The sequence below is a fragment of the Protopterus annectens genome, chromosome 2.part0, assembly GCF_019279795.1.
Source record: "Protopterus annectens isolate FY-2018-M chromosome 2.part0, PAN1.0, whole genome shotgun sequence".
NCBI lineage: Eukaryota > Metazoa > Chordata > Ceratodontiformes > Protopteridae > Protopterus > Protopterus annectens.
The window spans coordinates 1,788,270,834-1,788,292,636 of NC_056728.1; the positions used below are offsets into that span (position 1 = coordinate 1,788,270,834).

A 21,803-nucleotide genomic window follows, 5' to 3' on the forward strand; every position below is an offset into this window, starting at 1 on the left:
TGTGTATGCCATGTTGCACAACATCGCAGTGAACAAATAGCTGGAGCAGTTTTTGAAAATCTTGGCCAGATTTCCCATAACAGTAGTACCAGATGCAGAAGGGCGAGGTCGAGAGTCCAGTGAGGAACATGCAGCAGCACAGCCAAGACAAAGGCAGGCACAACACACAGCAGCACTGACAAAGAGGTGATGTCAGGTATACAAACCAATGCTTGGCAGTGTAATACATGGATTGGCCACAGAAAGGTCATCACCATACACACACACACACACACACACACACACACAAACACACATACATATTAGGTGTTAGGCTGGGCATAGTCTACAAATTGTGCACAGGTCAGGGTCACAGTAACAGCTGACTGCACTATAGGAGATGAAGTATAGTCATGGGAGGTGAACACAGTAGTCACCTATGTTTGGAGATTGTGGGGAGTCAGGGATACCATCAGAGTGGTAGTGTCAAGCTGTCATAACATAACAGTTGGTTTTGACCACTGTGTCAAATTGCGTTCCCTGGACTTCAGTTGGCCGGGGCAGGGAAGAGATAGAATTATGGGACTGTGAATACTCATCCATATGGGGTGTACCATGTGTTGATCATGACGAGTGTCACTGCTATGAAGTGGCCTTTGTCGATGAGATGGGGGTAGCAGCCTGTGTGCCCTCAAGTGACACCAGTGCCACCTCACCAAAGGCCTGGGTAGTCTGACTTGGGACAACCTGTTGCCTACCACATCTTATCTGGGCATTCCCACAACCAAAGAAGGCACCTATAGAAGCAACATCTGCCACTAGCAGCCTCAGCAACATTGTCTGTTCCCTCTCTCAGTCCCCATTTCACTGTGCACTTGTTGCACGTTGCCCTGAAATCCAAAGAGAACACTATATATCCTCCACAATGCTGTAGATATCAGACAACAGTAGTTAGACCACAGACTTGCACAGCTGTTGAGTAATGCCAACTATTGTAGTCATATCAGGGAGGGATGCTGCAGCCATCCTCTGTGGTGAGTATCTGCACCTCAGAGAGAGATATGGACATTTCAGATGCTGTGTGCATTGTGGACACAGGTGGAGCCCATGTTCTACTCACTGGTACAGGATGCCTATCATGCCATGGTGAGGCTGTATGCTCTGCCAGCACCTCTTCAGGGGCCTTGTAATGGTGAATATGTGTGATCTCCCTTCTCCTGTAGTGCTACATACAGTGTCACTGTGTCCTTAGTCCATGCCACTTGCATGTTTCCATCACAGTCAACCTCTGGTGTCCTGCTGTGATAAATCCTGTGCTGTTCTGTTGTGCTGCACACTCCACCAGTGGAAAGGCTGGAACACACATGACAATGCTATCTGCTCACACACATGACCCTATAACCCCCTTTGGTATGCATAATACTATACATTAAAATACAGTTATAACATACTTTGTCATGCAGGTCACTGCAATTGCACACCAGAGACACCTAGAAAGACAGATATAAACTTGAGACTTGGGCATTCCTTCCCTTCAAATGCAGTGGAGTCTGCTGCATTCTACATCAATGGACACTGCTAACTTGGTGCACCCCTGGGTGCCAGCCCAGCTCCCACATCCAATCTCCCACAGGGATGAGGGCCCCCCATGTCTGGTGAGTGAGACCACAAACTCCTCAGCCTCATTGAGCCACTGCACTCTTGGTAGTCCACCCCTGCAGTGGACCTGTCTGTCAAAGAGTATAATATTAGTAAAACTTTGTTAAACCTGTGGTAGACACCTGTTATGGAAACCCAGAGCATTCACATTCTGCAGCAATCCCTGACAAATATTATGTGTGAAGACTGGTAGAGATGGGTGAAGGCTGCCAGCCTAGTCAAATACAATTTGGTACATAATTCTATTATTTGTAAATACTGTGAATGTTGAACTTAAAACAATGTGGCAACATTGCCATCTGCTGTAAAGAAAGCTAAGTCAAGCAATTCTTGTCGGTCCTTTGAAATTAAAATTATTTCATCACTGCCTTTGATGTTTTACAAGTTTGCTCCAGTCCGGCTGGATGAGGGCTTCCTGCCTATCCTTTTATGGCTAATAAACCAAAAATAAGCACCTGGTAAGTCAGACTCCAGTAATTTATTGATAAAAGTTAAGCGCTTTCGTTAAGCGCTTTCGTCAAGCACAACTGACTTCCTCAGAACAATATCACCACATTTAAACTTCATTTAAATAGTATAAAACCACCCACATTTGGTTAAAAAGTCCTCCAATTAAATGGTATATAGAACCCAAATCATGAATATTCATTATTAAATATCAAAAGATGTTTTTTTTAAAAACGCACATATCAATAACCTGTTCTTAACAATATGATTCTAAAAGTTATATGTCATATTATAAAGTAAATAAAGAAGAAATTTACATATGCAAAATTTAAACCTGTCCTGCTTTTCTTTTAATACAGGCAGGATAGTTAAATGATCATTTAGTCCTGGGGGGCAAATTAGCAGCCAACCTCAACTGCCACATTAACTCTTTTTTACAAAGAACATTTTGCCAGTCTCTCCCTCTTGCCTCTATATAAACAATGTCTAAAATAGCAAATTTAAAACAAGAGAAGTCTGCACACTGTAAACTATGCCTAAATAATGCATTAGTCTCCTTCTTATTTTTTACATTATAAAGGTGCTCATAAATCCTGGTTTTAAATAGTCTCTCAGTTTTTCCAACATAGTATGCTGTACAGGTATTACATTTGGCAAGATACACCAATTTGCTGGAATAACAATTTCCTTTTCTTAGAAAACACAGTATTCTTACTTTGGTTACCTAGAGAAATAGAACTCTCCAGTAAAATATAGGGCCAATACGGGCATCTACCACGGGGTTCAGTACCATTACCGTTCTTGTGGTCCCCACCATTATCATTCTTTCTTTCTAGGACAGACTTTAAATTAGGCCCTATTTTAATTGAAAAAATAGGTCTCTCACCCAAAGCCAGATATACATCCGTATTGATTTTAAAAATACTCCAGTTTTTATTGAGTATTTCTTTGATCCCATGATATAAAGGACTGTATTGTACCACACAAGCCTGTTGAAAGTCAATATCATTTCCAACATCCAAGTTTTCACCAGGGTTAGAAGTTTTAACCAGCCCTTTACCTAAAAGGGGTACATACCTCTTAACTCATTCCTCCAACACCTCATTCAAAATCATGTCAATGAATCCACCAGGATACCCTCTTTCTAAAATCATTTTCTTCAAGTATGAAAACTCACTTATTACATCCTCCTTCAGAGAACTCATCCTGGCTACCCTTATAGCTTGTCCTTTAATAATACTTTTCTTTTTAAACAGTGGATGGTGACTGTGAAAATGCAGATGGCTGTTACAAAAAGTTTTCTTACGGTATACTCTAGAAATAATTTGACTGACTGTCATCTCTGTGTGCTCTTAAGGGAAATTGCACTTTACTGTGTGCATTTGTTATCCTTTCCTCATATATGAGACGCCCTCTCTGGTGTTAGTGATGAGGATTGAGGCTCCTTGATTGCTGGGCCAGGGCATGGGCATCGCATTATGGTCCTAATATTCCATGTCTGTGGCACTTTTCTGCTCAAGTAGCACATGCCATCTGTGCAGAGAGCCTACAGAAGCACCCCTTTATCCTGACTAGTGAACATTTTCATATGTTGTGTCCTTTAGATGACCATGCCAAAACAGGTACAACTATGGACGAAACATGTCAGTCAGTGAGTGTATATGGTATATTCTGGAATGCCCATACTAATGGCTACACTCCCTTCTTTTGTGCACCTACTTTTCAACCACAGTTATTGGTATGCCCAGCCTCTTCAATTCGTTTTCTGTATTGTATTCATGGCCACCCCCCCCCCCCATTATACACCTATTAATTAACTGCAGCTAGTACTATGCACAGCCTTCCCCTCAGTTGCATAATGTAGCCAAACCTCAGCACATGGCCCTGGAACTCCAAACTCTTCTGTAATGCTATTCACAGGATTTCTACTGCATATAACTGCCTTTCCCACAGCCACAAAAGATGATGCAGTGGAATGGTACTTTACTAGGTTCCCAACTAAATGAACACCAAAACATTTGCCTCATTGTGACCAATATCTACCACAGGATTTGTTGTTCATGCAACAGAATACTACTGGGCAGAACTCCTTCCTTAACTCTGAAAAGCTGCAAATCTCCAAAATCTCTACTGAAATGTCTCTATTCCACAGCTGTACAGAAGTGTGGGGTATTGCAGAAAAGGCACTGGCCTTTAATATCCTGCTGCCTTATAGTAAATTAGGTCTGTTACTCACTAGGTCATTTAAGTAAGAACAGATACATCAAGCTTGGAGACATACACTTGTTAAACCTATTTTAAAGGGAAATTGGGAATAGGATAAACCCAGAGCCATAAGTTTACTACATTGTTGTGGAAAAATAATTGAGAAGGTTATATTGGATAAATTACTGTCAGAATTTGAAAGGTTGGGACTTGAAACCATACATCAGCATGCATACATATTGAAAATCAATCAATAACTACTTATAAGATAGGCTCATAGGTTTATACTAGACTTGCGCTCACAGGTGCCTTTTTAATCCTAGCCATGCATCTCAAATGTACCTGACAAATTTAGGTACCTTGAGATTATTTTAAGGAGTATATGTAGGCTAGGGCTTGGGCTGTCAAGCATTTACAGGTTACCTTTGTCCATTAGAGACATAGGTGCAGAGCAGAGGTGAATTTTAGATTCCCCATCCACTGGTGCAAGTTACTCTTGAACTGAGTAAGGGAAGAACTCTGCTTAACATAAATGGGAAGCCTATTCCAGAGAAGTGGTAGTCTCAGAGATATCTACCTGTCCCTCCAACATTTCCTATTTATGCCACAAGCAAGGCTTAAGTCCCTAGATCAGACAATTCTGATTCTAATGTGTTTTGCAGCTATTCAGAAGGTCCATCTGAGTTGGCTCCAGTGATGTCTTGTGTGCCAGGCACAGTATGCCCCTCAACAGTCTGTAGGAGACTAAGTGCATGAATAGGGTTTTGAGGTGATCCATGTAGAGCATCTTACTTATATCCTGTATCTTTTATGTGAGGAATGGACATTCCAGCTGTTGCACATGCTTGTTGTGGTACATATTGAATGGGACATTATACTCAATGATTGGTCTGTTGAGGTCCAAATACACTGGAACAATGATTTTTTTGGACCTAGCTGTCATACCCTTGCTTACAAACTGTGCAACATAGAATTACTTCCTTACTACCATAGACATATGTTATTCGAAAGCAATGTTACTGTCGGGTCTATATCACAAAATCGAATGTTGTGAATGCCAAATACCTGAAGGCCGAACTTGGTAGTTCGAAAGTTGAGAATTCAGTTGGCCGTTTCTACGGCTTCGGCATTTTCAGACTGGGTCAAGGTAAGTGTACAAACGGTTAGTGACGGACTTTAGGTTTAGGGCATGGGTCAGGTAAGTGTGCAGTAGTGACAGACTTTAGGCTTAGGGCATGGGTCAGGTAAGTGTGCGGTAGTGACGGACTTTAGTGTTAGGGCGCAGGTCAGGTAAGTGTGCGGTAGTGACAGACTTTAGGGTTAGGGCTGGGTTAAGGATAGTGCATAGATAGTGGTGTATGTTAGGTTTAGTGTAGGTTTTGAAGGTGTTTGGTGTGATTGTGTTATGTGTGTGTTTTTCGGAACAGCAAATTTTTTCCCTGGGAAAAAATTTGCTGTTTTGAATTGTCGATGCTATCCAAATTCGATCTTCCAAATTTGAACTTATGGTGTTCGACATTTTGGAAGTTCGATTTCGTGATATAGACCCGTTACTGTCTGCATGCATTCCCAAATCCCTGACGACTGGGTCTACTCTTGGGGGAGTAATCAATAAGGTAGTTTCCAGGAGAAGCAGACTTAGCAGAGGACAGTATTATACATTTCTTGGCACTGGGTTTTAGAAAACAGCACTGGCTCCAGTTATTAGTCTGAGTCATCCCTTCTTAGAGGACATTAGTGCTTTGGAGTGATTCTATGAGTCAAAGTAGTCTGCAATCATCTGCAAACTTGGTCAGCCATGGACCCCTGACATTAGCCTTTTCTTCAGAGAAGTAGATGCAAAAAAGTTGCAGACCCAGCACAGAACCCTGAGAGATTCCACAAGTGACTGACCTCTTTGTGAAGGTGGACTCCCTGTCCTAACTTCTTGGGTCCTATCTGAGAGCAACCTGGCTCCATCCAGCAGGTGACATAGGCATTTATGCCAAATTCCATGAGTTTTTTCTACAATTCCAGAGTGAGGTGTTGTATCAAATGACGTGGCCAGGTCAAGGTGGGTAGCATGCACTGTTTTGCCTTTGCCCATTGCTTTGCTGACCTTCTTGAAGTTGTCCACTATGTTACTTAAGCAGTATCTGCTCTTGACAAAACCTAACAGGGTTGGATCCAGTGTCTGAAGAATTCCTATATCATTTTTAATAATTTCTATGATAATTCTTTTCCACGGCTTCGCATATAAGACTGGTAAGACTTATGGGCCTGTACTTGCTGAGGTCCTTAGATGGTCCACTCTTGTGTAGAGGGATGACCATTGTAGCCCTTTATTTGCATGGCATGAAGCCTGTCTGGGGGCTATGGTCAAACAGTCACACTAATGGTGCTGATAGGTCATGTACCATGCTATTTAGGAAGTATGCTGGGATACTATTGGAGCCCATTGATACTGTATTCTTGGCCTTGGTGAGTAAGTGAGGACCTGCTTCCTAGCGATAGTTGGAGGGGGGAGTTTGACAATATTTCCTGAGGGGTGGATGGGGGTGGAGAAGGCAAAACTGCAGATGGATTCGTCAACCAGTAGATTTGCAATATCTTCTGGCTGAGTGTAAATGGCTCCGTTTACAATTAGTTCTGCACACTGTTGTGCACTGGCTTTGAGGTTGTAGACATGGCTAAAGAAAGTCTTATGGTTGTCCTTCACCTAGGAGGCTATTTGTACATCAAATATGGCTTTGGAAGACTTGATTTGCTGTCTGCGTTGCATGTTTAGATTGATAAGAGAGTGTTTTATCTTGTTAAGCATTGTCTTTCCTAATTTTTACCATGGATTTCTTCCTTTTGTTATACAACCTAGTGATACTGAGATTCCAACAGGGTGGCTTGTATTTCCTGGTAGGCACATCTGTCTCTGTGCATCTATTGACATTATTATACAAGGTCTCTGAACAATTCTGCATAGGCAGCAGTGTTTTCAAAGTTTATGGGGGGGGGGGGCTTGACATTTTTCCAAGTGATGTTCCATAATAACTTAACAACAGTTGTGAATGAAAAAGTGCACTGTAATACCTACCTTTAGCCTTTGATGAGGTCATACAGAAAAAACTGATCAATACATTAGGATAACTAGGTATTAACACAATCTTGACAAGATGTTTAACTGCGTGTCTTACAAACAGGCTTGGAAAGTATCAATGTCAGTTCTACAGGTGAAATTCTAGGTTACACTCAGGGAGCCTCACAGGTTCTACTGTATTCCAAACATGTTTAGATCACATCTTTCTGATTTATCTTTTTTCATCTGAGGTGTTCAACATTATGTATACAGATGACTTGAAAATGGTAAAACTGATTTACATCTGTTATGTATAGGGTATGTCTGTAAAACAGATTGACTAAACTGACTAATTGGGCACAGGAGAATAATACACTGATAAATACATCAAAAACTAAGTACTTGAGATTTGGCAGATACAGCTCAGATGGTGTAGTGGTACATTGCTGTGATTGTAGTGCACAGCATCCTGGGTTTGAGACTTGGCAGTGCTGATTATTTGGGGATCACTTCAGTGGCCTTGCTTGACAGGGACACTGGGAAGTAACATCAGGCGGCACGATGCCAGGGAATCCTTTGAGCTAAGCTTATAAGGGCTTCAGGGCCATTAGCCTAGTACGAACCTATGAGAGATAGGCTGAAGGATAAATATTTAGTATGGTACATAGCAATTGAAACTGTAGATTTATTTAAGGTCTTGGGTATACGGGCAGATCCAGCTTTGCAATTTTCTAATCATATCATCCAATTGGATAACGACAGTTATGAAGCTATAGGCTATATAAAAAGCTGCATATAAGTCTGGATAAACAGAAATGATCACGTAAGTTACACTACTCCCAAACCAGAGTATGGAATAATAACATGGAAACCTTATAAGAAAAACAGCGTGAATAAGTTCAAAATAGTACATCAGAAATATATCAAGGATATTCATTGATGTGAAAGTTTAAGTTATCATGGCAGATTAAAGTATCTGCACAGTGTCTCATACAGATATTTAACAGGAGGCTTCATTCAGCTATAAAGAACATTTAAAGACAACTACCAATGGCAAGTATCTGGGTTATTAAAGAATAACAGAGAAACACTGGACAACCTGTGGAGAAGATTATATAGAAATAAAAGATGTATTGACAGTACCTTATGTCTGGAACAGACTACCAAGTTATATTAAAGCAAGCACTACTATACATTAAGAATGACTTGGGCAGTAATTATGTGGATGATGGCTTTGGTATCTTGGCGAATTGGAAGGGCATCATTGTCCAAGCCTGAAATATTTGTATGTAAGTATATATGTAACAAGGGCCAAATAGCATTACAGCTATGCTGACGAAGGTAATTAGTCCTTCTGCATCTGAACTGCTGGACATAAGTTTACTGTGATGGTGACTGATGTCACTGGCGTCATCCATGATATTGAGCAATGATGTCATCACAACAGTCATGTGAGGTGGTGCCACAATGACATGCTTTTGCAGAAGGAGGAAGATGTTACAGATAGTCATGTAATGCTCTACTGTTGCACCTCTTTTACATGCACACTTGGGAGTGTTGATTTTATTTTCCAACAGCAGACAAGCATGAAGTTGCAAAAGGCAGGAGAGACTCTCCCAGCAGTCAGGTGTGTATAATGACTGTGCCAGCCACTGTAAAACTAAGACTATTTTTCCAGCTTATGTATGTAATCTTTTTTACCCTGTTAAATCATCCTTCTGCAGATCCAGTTGTAGACGGAGTGGAAGACCACATTCACCTTGGCCTCTACCAGCCAAAGTCTCTAACATTGGGTCATAGGGATGTCTGCCAGTAAGTTGATGATAGCTTCCCTATTGGACTTGACCTGTATGTATCACTGGTGTCCTCTCAGGTTTCTTCCAATGGGGGAGGCAACATTTCCTACTCTAGATCAGTTGCAGAGGCTGGCTGCTACCAAGGTGCAACAGCAACTCACAGATTGCCTGTCTTATCAATGTGGAGTTCCCTCTGATATGGCTTGTGAAGTAACACTACCACCAGGCCACAGTGGGAGCTACCAGCCCATAACATTGGTCAACCCAAGTGAGTGATACCTAGATTTGTTGCCCTCTGGGTCAGTCTGGTATTCAACCGTGACAGGACCATATCCTGTCCCAGTCTTGACATTTTCCCTCCCTTTATGTCATTCCCCATTCCTTGTTCATTATTCATACTTTCCTTTATTCACTTGCCTGCCAGCTATATGTCTGTGTATACCCATTGTCCTATTTTTTTGTTTGTTTTTGTTTATCTACTGCCCCTGTCTTTCTGAATATGCATTTTATGTTTGCCTGTCTGGCACTGCTATCTGTTCTTCTCCATCAAGTTCATCCACAACCTTCCCTCCCTACCTCCACCTTTCTATACATGAAAAAAGGGGCTCTTTCAAAAAAAAAAATGACCCTTCCTTCCTCCCTCCACCTTTCATACCATATTGTAACCCTTGTGTGCTTCCCGCTACTTGTTGTTTTTCCCCTTTCCTGTTTTCTTATACACTCAATTTCCTCCTCTTTTTATGTGATGAACAGGGTTGGCACCATGCTCTTTCTACCCACAGGGGTCTATCTGGTGGTCAATATGCTGCCATTTTTGTGCCAGATGAGCAGAGGATGTCGATGTGTGGTACTACATGTCATCTCATAAATCTGGATTTACTCAGCCTCTCTAACCTGCCTTCATTGTGAGGTACATCACATAGATCATGCATCCTACTGTAGCACTGCTTCACCAATTAGCAGTAAGCTTTTCTTTAATTATACAATCTTTTCTCAGACTACAGGGGCTGAACAATGCCTAATGCATGTCTGATAAGTGATGCAACTCTTCATGCAACAAACCTCTCAAAAATTAGTATTAACCAAGTGGATAACACTTGCCAATGAATCCCAGTCATAGTTTCATCAATTTTCAAACTAATGAGCCTTATCAGGTTAATTTCTTTCTGAAACAGCTAATATTTCCCTCAAAAGGTCCTATTAATTGTAATGCTGATTTACAACTGCTTCCGGTCTAAATGTAGAATAACACTACACATTCATAGTTTCATTATTATACTATATAAACAATGCACACTAGTCAGGAGTGAGACTGAACCATACCTTTAGTGCCTTTTAAATATTACAAAAAAGCACACCCAGAAGGATGCAATCTCATACATTTAAACAAGAATATACTCTTCACATTTGCAGTAACACCTAGGTTTCCAACACTTTTTTCTGAGTTAATGGTAAATATTTCAGACTCTTTCTCTCACATATATGGGTCTACTCACTTCAGTCGAGTAACCAATCTGTTGACCTCTGAAATATCAACCACAAAAGATCAACAAAACTAATGATGACACACTACCACACACCCACTGAGAAACAGTCCTGGCACATGCAACTTCTACATTAAAAAAAAATAACACTGTTTTTGTCTAGGGTGGCAAGCCCCCTGCAGCCCTTACACCCCCCTGATAGTAATTAACTCTGAGATTGCACATTCCCCAGGGAAAGGGAAGATTCCCCTTCTAGGGATTGTTGCTCTTCATACCTGTCGACCATCTGTTTAATTGACAGAATGCAGTCAGTTAAACAGATGTCAACCTAACACCATTAAAACAAAATGCAGGATTCCCATATTTTATATGTATATATATATATATATATATATATATATATATATATATATATATATATAGATAGATATATAGATAGATATAAATGCAGACATACACACACTCACACACACACACACACACACACACACACACACACACACACACACACACACACACTCACACACACATACACATATACTAGCAACCTAAATGTCGACAAAAAAAATTGACAAAAAATTGACAGCCCAATGCGCATGTTCTGAGACGTAGCCTCTAAGCATGCAGCTCTATAACAACATTTTTGCTTGCAGACTAGCATCCTGCACCACCTACACCACATGCTAATTAATATAATTAATAAATTAATTAATATATCAGTTTCACAATCAGACAATACTGAAGAAAGGGCATATTCCCCAACCTATTTATTTGATATTTGTTTACTGGGAAAGCACCCATTTTCAGCTGAGGCCCGTGGAGAAAAGTTCCACAATCACAATCTTTCAAAAAATCAGTTACAGATGTTTTAAATCACAAATTATTGTGTTACACTAGAAAACATAGGGGTGAAAAAAAGTTTATCATAAAAAACATAGAACACAGGTTTCATAGTACAATGAAATGAAAAACAATAACATGAGTTGGAGAAAATATGTGAGGAATTAGTCATAGTACTTGTTACATAGATTGGTGTGCAATAAATGAGACCTGAGGCAATTCTAATAAGTTATTTAAAAGAGATATAGGACATTAAACGATTATAGACGGTGAGGGCGAAATGAGTGATTTCCTACTATGAGTGATGGTGTTAATATTAAGGTTATATAAAGAAGAAGGATGGAGAGAAAATGAGATTATAAGAAGGGTAGGGTGTCTTCGGGTAGCTTAGGTGAGTATAGAGGGAATAGAAAGAGGTAGAGGAAAGATCTGCAGAGATGAAGTGGATATAGTAAGGTAGTGGGAAAAATAAAAGAAAGGGGTGGAGAAGGAGGATGAAGAGGGTGAGTGAAATATAGTAATTTCAGTCAGGACTAGCACAGGAGCAGGTCCATGATTTTGTAAGGTATTTTTTTAGGGAATATTTAAAAGTGGGTAGGTTAGATACAGTTCCTGTGGTCAAAAGTACTGAGTACAAGTATAGGCTTTGCGCTATAGCATTATATTGATCTTGCACCAAAGTTATCAGCTTTTTGTTCAACCAAATTAAACAGCAAGAAAGCTAATGACTTTTTCACATCTGCCAATGTAGCTTGACCACACGCGCGCGCACACACACACACACACACACACACACACACACACACACACACGCATGCATGCACGCACGCACGCACGCACACACGTACACACACGCACACACACACACACAAACACACACATATATATACATTTACATCTACACATGCATGCATATACACACACACACACACACACACAAACACACACACACACACAGACACACACACACACACACACACACACACACACACACAATTTTATGTTTAGTACCAGTTATTACTGAATGTACTTCTACATATCATATTATATATGTCCTCTCAGTCATATACATAACTCACAACTTCTTTGCTCAAGAAGACAGTGCCAAAAGTAACATGGGACAAAGGCCCAGTTCAGTCTCTGAAGGGGTTTCCTCAGAGATAATAGTATATCTGTGGCCCTTCTGGGTTTAGTCAAGGCCCAAGTAGGTCCAAAAAGTAAATCTGCCTACAAATAGTTCTGCATTTAAGGTTCTATCAGATTGGCAGCAGTGTCTTTCTGCAATTAAAAACATAATTCGTCATTGATTATCTTTTATTGGTTATTCATCCCACTCAGGGCTTGATTGGGTCAGCTATCTTTTTCTTGGCACAGATCTGGTCAGCCATTTATCTACAGTATAGTTATAGCCATCCATCCCTCTTGGATATGGTTGTGATCACCCATGTATCCATCAATTCATCCATTCATCCGTCCTTCCATTTTTAGTACCAGCTCTTCATTACCACCAAATGTTCTTGTCCTTGGTGTTACACATCATGGTTAGGCACCCATTTCAGATCTGATCTGCATGCCACATCCATGTATTACCTTCAGCATCAAATGTATACATTTGATGCCCTGCTCTTGAAACCGCATGGTTTGAGTTCCATTAGTCAGTCCAATAATCAGACAATAAAATATGCTGCTCCATAAAACTGCTATATATCCTCTCAGTCATATGCATACCTCACAAATTCTTTGATCAAGAATTCTAGACAATGCCAAAAATAACATGGGACAAAGGCTCAGAATTAGGGAGAGTTGGTAATTACTATTCCAATTCACATAAAAGGTTAACAGGAAAAAAAAACAGGTTCTAAACAAATAGATGAATGAAATCTAATGTCTGACATTATTGACTGGCTACAATACTCCGTGATTTACCAGAAAATCAGAAATCTTACAAGGAATAGGGCATTAACATGAGATAAAATTATGGATATTCTAGAAAATCATGAACCATTGAGAGGTATGGCCATATGCCCAAACAACTTTCAATACATTGTTTTTCAGAACAACAGGTTTCAAAATATACAGTCTTACGATTTAATGTTACAATGACTTGACTTCATGTTTCAATTCATAATGCACAATTGCTGGAATTTACTTAGTGGTTGCATGCATAACATCTCATTACATAGCAGAAATGTGCCTGCTTTGAATTGCAGTGGCTTGCAATAAGGGATCATATATGTCTGACCATTTCTATAAATCCATTCATAGCTGGATGAGAAATAATACTATCTTAGGACATCCAGTTAAACCTAGGCTCTTCTTCACCAACACAACAAGCGTTTAACTCTTACCCGGTCAATACTAATGGTAAAAACTTAAAATTGCCTGCATTAACCCATGCAGCATTAATAACAAATGGACCTTACTTGAAGCATGGCTTAGCAAAGAACAATCTCATATTGTATTCATAACAGAAATCTGGCCAGAGATGGCTAATGCTCATCTTCAGATTTGATTAGAAATATGTCCTCAAGGCATTAAGCAGAACTACATCATTCTCGGAGACTTAAATATTAATGCCATGGGTCTCGAAGCCACAGAGTTTAATAAAATGCTTCTCTGCTATATCCTAAAACAACTAGTACAGCCACCGACTAGATCAAACATCCAAACTAGCAATCACTGTATTGTGGATCTCATTATTGCAAATATAATTTAGGTGTATAAGTATAGACATTCAGTCCAACACCATGAGTGACCATTACCCTACCATCTTCCTAGTCTTTCAAACCAAAAACAAGTGCCACCTAAAATAATCAACATACCACTTCCACAACCTGAACTACTACAACTTTCTATCCACTTAGACAACTGAGATTGGTGCTATCTGTATTCTCTTCAGGATCCTACTCCTGTCTTTTTCATACTTTGCCAGTATCCTGCCACATATACAGGAAACACATTTTTCTATTACTCAAAGAAGGTTAAGATCATAGCCAATGCCGTGGCTTACCACTGAGACAAAACAAAAAAATGAAAGACAGGGACAAATCGTGGAAAGGCTGAAAAAAATACCCAACTAATCAAAACCTATAATAAAAACTACTTCACCCTGAGAAAATCTACCAAAAATGGTATTAAGTCATTATATTTACGCCAAAAACAAAATGTGCTGTCTTCAAACTCCAAACCGTTCTAGAAAGAAATAAAGCAATTAATTGTAAAAATTATCAATTCATCCATAACATGAACTGACATACACAATTATACCCTCCAGATGACTATACCACAACTTTTCATTTCTCAGCCATATCACCCATATAAACTAAAGCACTACTCCCAAAACTAAACGATTCAGGCTACAAATTGAATATACTATGCCCTTCAATTCTCAAGCATCAGAACAAATTGTAAAACCTCTCACACAGATTAACTTATCCTCAACTATGGCTTCTATCACTGCTCCATTCAAACACCCCAATATTATCCCACTCCCCAAGATCAGCTCTCCCACACAACTGAAAGATTATAGACTCATTTCCAATTTTTGCCACATAAAAATATTTGAGAAACTCTTATGCAAACAGCTGTTTAAACATGTCAACAGCTATAGCCTCCTCTGTCACAGACAACATGGGTTCAAAAACTGTTTTAGCACCACAGCAACTTCAACAAGTGCTGCTGATTATATCTACGACAATACAAACAACAGCCTTATTTAAGCTGGAATATTTGTAGATATGTCAAGAGCACTTGAGACTCTGAACAGTAACCTGCTTTTACACAAACTTAAAAAAAATGAAATTTGGTGTCAACACAATTTCATGGATTCAAAACTAGCTGGAAAATAGAACCTTTCAATCTATTATAACATTTTTTCTGATATAGCCACATTAAAGTCAGAGTCAGAGCAATGTACCACTATGCCAAACCAGCTCACATGAGTCCACAAGGCTAAGTATTGGGTCTTCTACTCTTCCCCCTGTTTATCAGTGACATGAACCTTGACCTACCTAATCTCAACATCATAATGCATGTAGATGATACAGTCATGCTTGATGCTAGCACCCATTCTCTTCAAACAAATATAGGGCACAAATGTTCATCACTATGTAATTGGCTACAAGCAAATAGACTCGTAGTCAGTTCCCAAACACCTAATGTCACGCTTTTGGTACACCAAACAAGCTTCCATCATTATCACAATTACATGTTACAGTCCTGAATGAAAATATCAATCCAAATGTTAAAGAGCAAACATACCCAGGTCCAACTCCTTTACAAATCATACAGAGATCACCAACTCCAAGGTACTCTCTCAACTAAAGCTACATTATTAAATCTCTTGCCTTCTCTCTCATTTGGCATGGAAAGCCATTGTCAAAAAAGTTTTAGTTCCTAAAGTAAAATATGTCCTACCCCTGATCATGCTTCGTTCTGTCCAAAATCAGCACAAGCTCCAAAAACACTGAAGCAAAGATATATGTAAATTTGCTTTGCTCTGATCGCTGTGATGTACTTGATAAAATTCACTAGTTCCCTATAACAAGCAGAGCCACTGTACTCCTAGGCACCCTATTATTCAAAATACTGCATATGGGCTACTACTGAGAACACAACTACCTCTTAGAGAACAGAATTACTCCTGTCTGACATTAGCTACAGTACCCTTTAAGCTAGCAATTGGTGAAAAAGCTTTCTCTAAGTTAGGCCCAGCCCTCTGGAACAACCTTCTCAAGAGGTTTAAGCATTAAAACCCAAACGTCCTTCAAAAGAACCCCAAAGGAATCCTTATTACAGGATGCAGAGTGCACATAGTTCTGTAATACTGGTTAAACCAAGACACTTTCTATATTTTCTCCACTCAACGTAACAATAAGACAGTATTTTATCTTCAAGTCTACAACAGTAAAGCTCTGTATATGAATTCACTCTCTTTACTTGTACATACTATACTAATGCACTGTAAATGTGAATATTTTGTTTTGAAAATGTTTCCCATTTTGTTTGACGTATTGTACTGTCATTGTAACCTGCTTTTTCTTCTACTATTTCTAAGTGATTTTCTTGGACTTTTTACCTAGATCATGGCTGAAAAGGATCAGCAGACCAGCTCAGTCACCAGTAATCAAATGCTTTAATAAATAACTGTAATTTAGCATTACAAAGAGGTTAAACTCTTCCAAGGAGAGCTGCGTGTCATTGTCACTGACAATGTATTTTGGCAGTCTGCCTCGTGAGCAATGTTAACACTGCAACAGTTTTCTCTAAGGCAGCTGATCACATGCATATGACCTCTGACCACTTAGTGTGCATTTACAGGTTTTAAGAACAGTTACTCCAAAAGTGGCGTGCAAAGTCAGTGTACTTATGTTAACGTGGCACTAATGGCCATCCCTAAGGGTATAAGGGTATGTATGGTGGAACATTTTGGAACACATGGAATCTAATATAATCTGTTCCTAAATATTTGGTTTGCTTGTCAAATTCCAGGCCACCACACAAAAAATACACTTTATATAGAGAATCCCCAAGTATTCCTCATGCATTAAATTCAACACCTTAACACATAACTTGTGTAAAATTACTAATCTAAATCAGTGGAGTAGTGGTTCTTGCCATGTGAATATCTGTGATTGCAACACACACTGAATCATTGACCACCAAAGTAATTTCAATCAAAATGTCTCGGTACTGTGACACTGTTATGAAAGGGTTATTTGTGCAGCCCATTGTTACCAATTACATATATACATACTGTATACATACTTTTTTGTTAAATTAAATTTATCTCTGTTTGCTCAAAGCTTATACTCATTATGCAGATCCAAGAGGCTATGCAAACTAAACTGTTCAGGTGGTTTTCATTGCCTCTTTCATTTCAGCAGGGCATCAACAATGAAGCAATGTACACTAAGAATTCCACATAGTACTACATCTCATGACCTCTGACAAACAGCTGCTATAGATACCAGACCCAATACAAGTACATTGTAAGTAAACAAATCTCTGTGCATGGTAATGCTCATAATTGCCTGGACAGGAGGGTGGCAAGACCTGCCTGAAGCTCTCCTCATACATTTTTTTTTTTTTTACTTTTCAGTGTGAGGCAATGGCTTGTTATACACATAACTTTCTCTGTTAACTCAAACACACACACACACACACACACACACACACACACACACACACATACACACAGAGTCACCAAGCACATATACGTAATTATGTACTTACAGATACTAAAGGAATTTACTTTGAAAATGATAAATTAAATGACCGGGGAAATTAAATGGTTTAAGTAAATCAGCTCCTGAAAGCAGAAAACTCCAGCATCATAATTTATTCTATCCTGCTACTGACCATGGGCAGCATGAAAATTTGATGAGACAAATCCAGTTTCATTTCCAGTGACCAAATATGACTGTATTTTGAAACAAATACGTTTTCTGCCAGTTGAAAACATACCAGGTTATGGATACAAAGTTTACTTATCTGCTAATCTTTTTTTTTTTAATCTGTTAATTTCACTTTGTCATGTTCCATAGCACAGAAAAATTATGATAAAGTGCAAATACAACTGGAAGTATACAGCTTCTCATACCCAAATCAAGAAAGTTACACAGCCAGACAGAAGCATTTCAGTAGTAAGTCTGCAACACACCAGTCATGTTTCAGTATGTCATCAAAACACAATGACATCAGCAGAACTTTGTCACGGCACTCAAGGAAAACCAGAATCTCAAGTCACTGCTCAAGTATTTATCCCCTTACAGCTATAGACTAGCCACATAAGAATTGTTGAGGCAGGCAGTTCCCAGTAGGCATGTCTGCCTTAAACTGTAACATGAACTCTTTCTACGTCCCTACTGTCATTTATCAAGGTGCACTATATGAATATGGTCTTGTACTACAGGTCACTCAAAGGAGGTTAACCCATTAAACAAAATCCTACCTGTGTTTCTCTGATTGCTGTGATTAAGCTATCAATTTAATCATGCTGAAAATAAGCATATTTGTCATCCTTTGGCACTTACACTGTTATTAAATGCATAGTCATACCTCAGTAAGTACGGGCTGTACTGTTCAGGGCAGGTTCCAGTAAGCTATGACTCAGCGAATGCATTTGTCCTCAAATGCAGGTCAGACTTTTAACTTAGAAATGATTTTGGTATAGTTGAAATCATTTTGTTTTACTCTGTACTGAACTACAGAAACTTTACCTCTAACATTTCCCTGTCACCTGAAGATCATTTGAAACCACCTGGTATGTTTACAACCCTGCTGGGACAGCCCACTCATGTCATTGGAAGAAAGTGATGCATCACATGCTGAAAACAGACAACCCACTGCATGGCTGCAAACAGGAATGGCATCGCATCATACTTTTGTAACAGGGCAGCAAACAGGATTCATAGTTTTAGGGTTTTTTCAGGTGTTTTCAAAGACACACATGGCATGACAAAGAACTCAAATAATGCAGTTCACTTACCTGGCTAATAAATAAAGAAGCTATAGAGTGTTTCTTCATGGGTATTTCTCATTCATGCCACTTCTACCTATTTTTTACCAAATATGATGAAGATGAAGTATGAGTTATGAATATATTACATAACCGGAGCAGAGTGAATTCCAAGGCTAGAAACTGAATAAATTCAGCATGTACACTTGCATTAAAATGAATTCATATCGACAGTTCCCCAAGTGTTCCTCATGCAGGACTGTAAACATACCAGGTTTCAAATGATCTTCAGGTGACCGTGAAATATATTATATTAATAAAAATGCAATGGCAGATCTGAGTGGATGCAAATGTCTGAACTATTCTGGCTTCTTTAGCAAGACTACAAATTATTTATTAGTCGCAGGGCACCCTCTCAATTGTAAATGTCTACATTGTGTCACTGAAATGTGTCTGTGTCTTTAAAATGAGTGCTTTAAATGTAGTTCTTACATTAAGCACTTCTAAGGTGTAGCTAACTGCCAAGTGAATATTTTAGTACATTACAGTAAGTTGTTACAAAATATAACAGTAAAAGTACACTCTATAGAAGTAATAGTGCTATACAGTATTACTACATCAGTATCAATAGAATTCTGATATTCTGATCCTATGATGCTCTAAGGGCACTGAATGATGATGTCATTGCACAAAAGGATAATGCATCACAAACAGCATGCTTTATTTTCATGTAACCATTGCATCACTTCATATAGTGACAATATATGCTCCACTGACACCCCTCCCCAAAAAGAATGCTTCTATGCCATGTTCCCGCTTTCGCTTGCTCAGTGCATAATATGTTTTTCTTTGAGAAACTTTGCATTAAAGAGTTAATAATTCACAAGGCGTAAGAGCAACTAGCTGCCCAGCTACTTAGGATTCCACTTGAATACAGATGTCACAGTGTTCTCAAGAAATTCAAACAAAGCACACTGCAAGCACCAACAGAAGCATTAGTTCACTCTATGGTAGGAGTGCTGACATTCTTTTTTCTTTCAGAGCATTACACAGCAAGCAGCTCTAATGTAAAGGAATTTCATTTTTATTTCTCACTTGTTAACATCACATTTTTCTGAACAATTGGAAGTTAGAACAACTGTTATTCCCCTCTCCGACATCTTCAGCGTATCAGCACACATGAATGCATGTGAATGTCCATAACAGTGACAGATAACGACACCTTTAGAATTTCATGCTGTGTCAGCCATGCCATTAAACATATGGCAAAAGATAATAACCCGATAGTTATAAAATATTCTTAATCATAAAAAGGCTTAAAATGCTACTCTGAGTGTGGGTGTATGTGCATTAGCAAGCACATTTGTGCGTGTGTGTGTGTTGGAGATTAATGCTACATAACTAAATTATACTGATAACAGATGAGGTTTAATTTAATCTGGTCATTACCACCCCTACCCCCGCACACACAAATTCTTTGTACCATCTGTAGATAATTTGTAATGAGGGCTTAGACAAATGTGCCTTCCCCCACACAAGTCATTGTATTCATCCTTGAAAATGGATCAGGGCAGGGGAGTAGTAAATATGTTAATTGGTCAACAGAAAACTCCTGAAAAATCTTAAGATCATGTGAATAGTATTAAGTTTTTGTGAGCGTGTGTTCTATGACTGACTGCCAAATCATGCATCACAGATTTTATATGCAGCGTACACAGCACAGTACAGACAGGAGTGGAACAGCAGAAAGAAAGAAAGAAAGAGAAAACCATGAATACACACGCAGATTCTGTTCCCTTACTTACCCCCTACTCTGTCTTTGTCATGATGGTACAAAGAAGCATACCTAAGGTTCCCATTAGAAGTGTCATCGTCCAAAGATCCTCATGCCTTAGTTTAAAGCTAAACACCACTTTCATCTTACTTCCTTCGGGACTCTCCCATTTATAATCCAACTAGTTAACTGGCTGTTCTTACAAACAACTCCTTGGTATCCAAAGCAGGTTTCTGCAAAACTCCAGAGGTTAGAGTGAATGTTCCCTTTCTCTCTCTCTCTCTCTCTCTCTCTCTCTCTTAGCTTTTCTGCACTCCCTCTGTCTTTCTCTCCTTCTCCTCCTTCCTCTTTGAAAATCAATAGAAGCAGCAAAGTCTGTGTCATTCAGAGCCCTGAGCCGTCAGCTGACCAATCAGAGAACTTTGCTTCCCACTTCAGTCCTCATGGGCGCTTGGGTCCTGGAGCAATGAATATTTATCAGATAATGAATGGTATGTGCGTGTGTGTGTGTGTGTGTGTGTGTGTGTGTGTGTGTGTGTGTGTGTATGTGTGTGTGTGTGTGTGTGTGTGTGTGTGTTTGTTTGCGGAGTGACACAGAGAAAGAGGGTGGGAGACAGCGAGTCTCTTGTCCTCCTGCTATACATTTCTAAGTCTTAACAACAGCCAGACCTCTTCAGGCTGCATTATAGCTGTCTGTTTTTCACCAAAGCAATGCGGGCTCCCACTTTCCTTACTTACCACCAAACACAGTGGCTTTGCTGTTTACACTTTGGTTTAATTTTTGCTTGCAATCACCAGACCTGTGCCATAATCAACTGAACAATATAGATGTTTAGCTTTTGTGTGAGACCTGTAATAGATCTTTTCTGAAAATAATATAATTTGTACAGGCAGTGATGTTTCTACTGGTCTTACTAATTTGTGCTAAAACCATCTATATGATATGTGTACACACACTAAATCCATATACCCATGTACATGTGTGTGTATATGTTATACATAGTATGAATATGAGTATACACACATATGAGCATGCATTGTATACACACACATACACACACAAATTCATATATGTGTGTGTTTGTGAAGACAGATAGATACACACATTTAT

General features: G+C 39.2%; 1 protein-coding gene across 5 annotated transcripts in view; it reads right to left on the reverse strand.

Moving 5' to 3' along the window:
- Positions 1-21,006, reverse strand: part of ARHGEF10L (Rho guanine nucleotide exchange factor 10 like) — a 3,087,848-nt gene extending 3,066,842 nt beyond the window's left edge. For 2 of the 5 annotated variants that reach the window (XM_044061819.1, XM_044061817.1), the window contains exon 1: positions 20,724-21,005. The gene's annotated coding sequence lies outside the window, so the exon portion shown is untranslated. Of the gene's footprint in view, positions 1-20,723 lie in introns of all 5 variants that reach the window. The other 3 variants (XM_044061816.1, XM_044061815.1, XM_044061818.1) reach the window with 3 other exon arrangements.
- Positions 21,007-21,803: the final 797 nt, after the last annotated feature.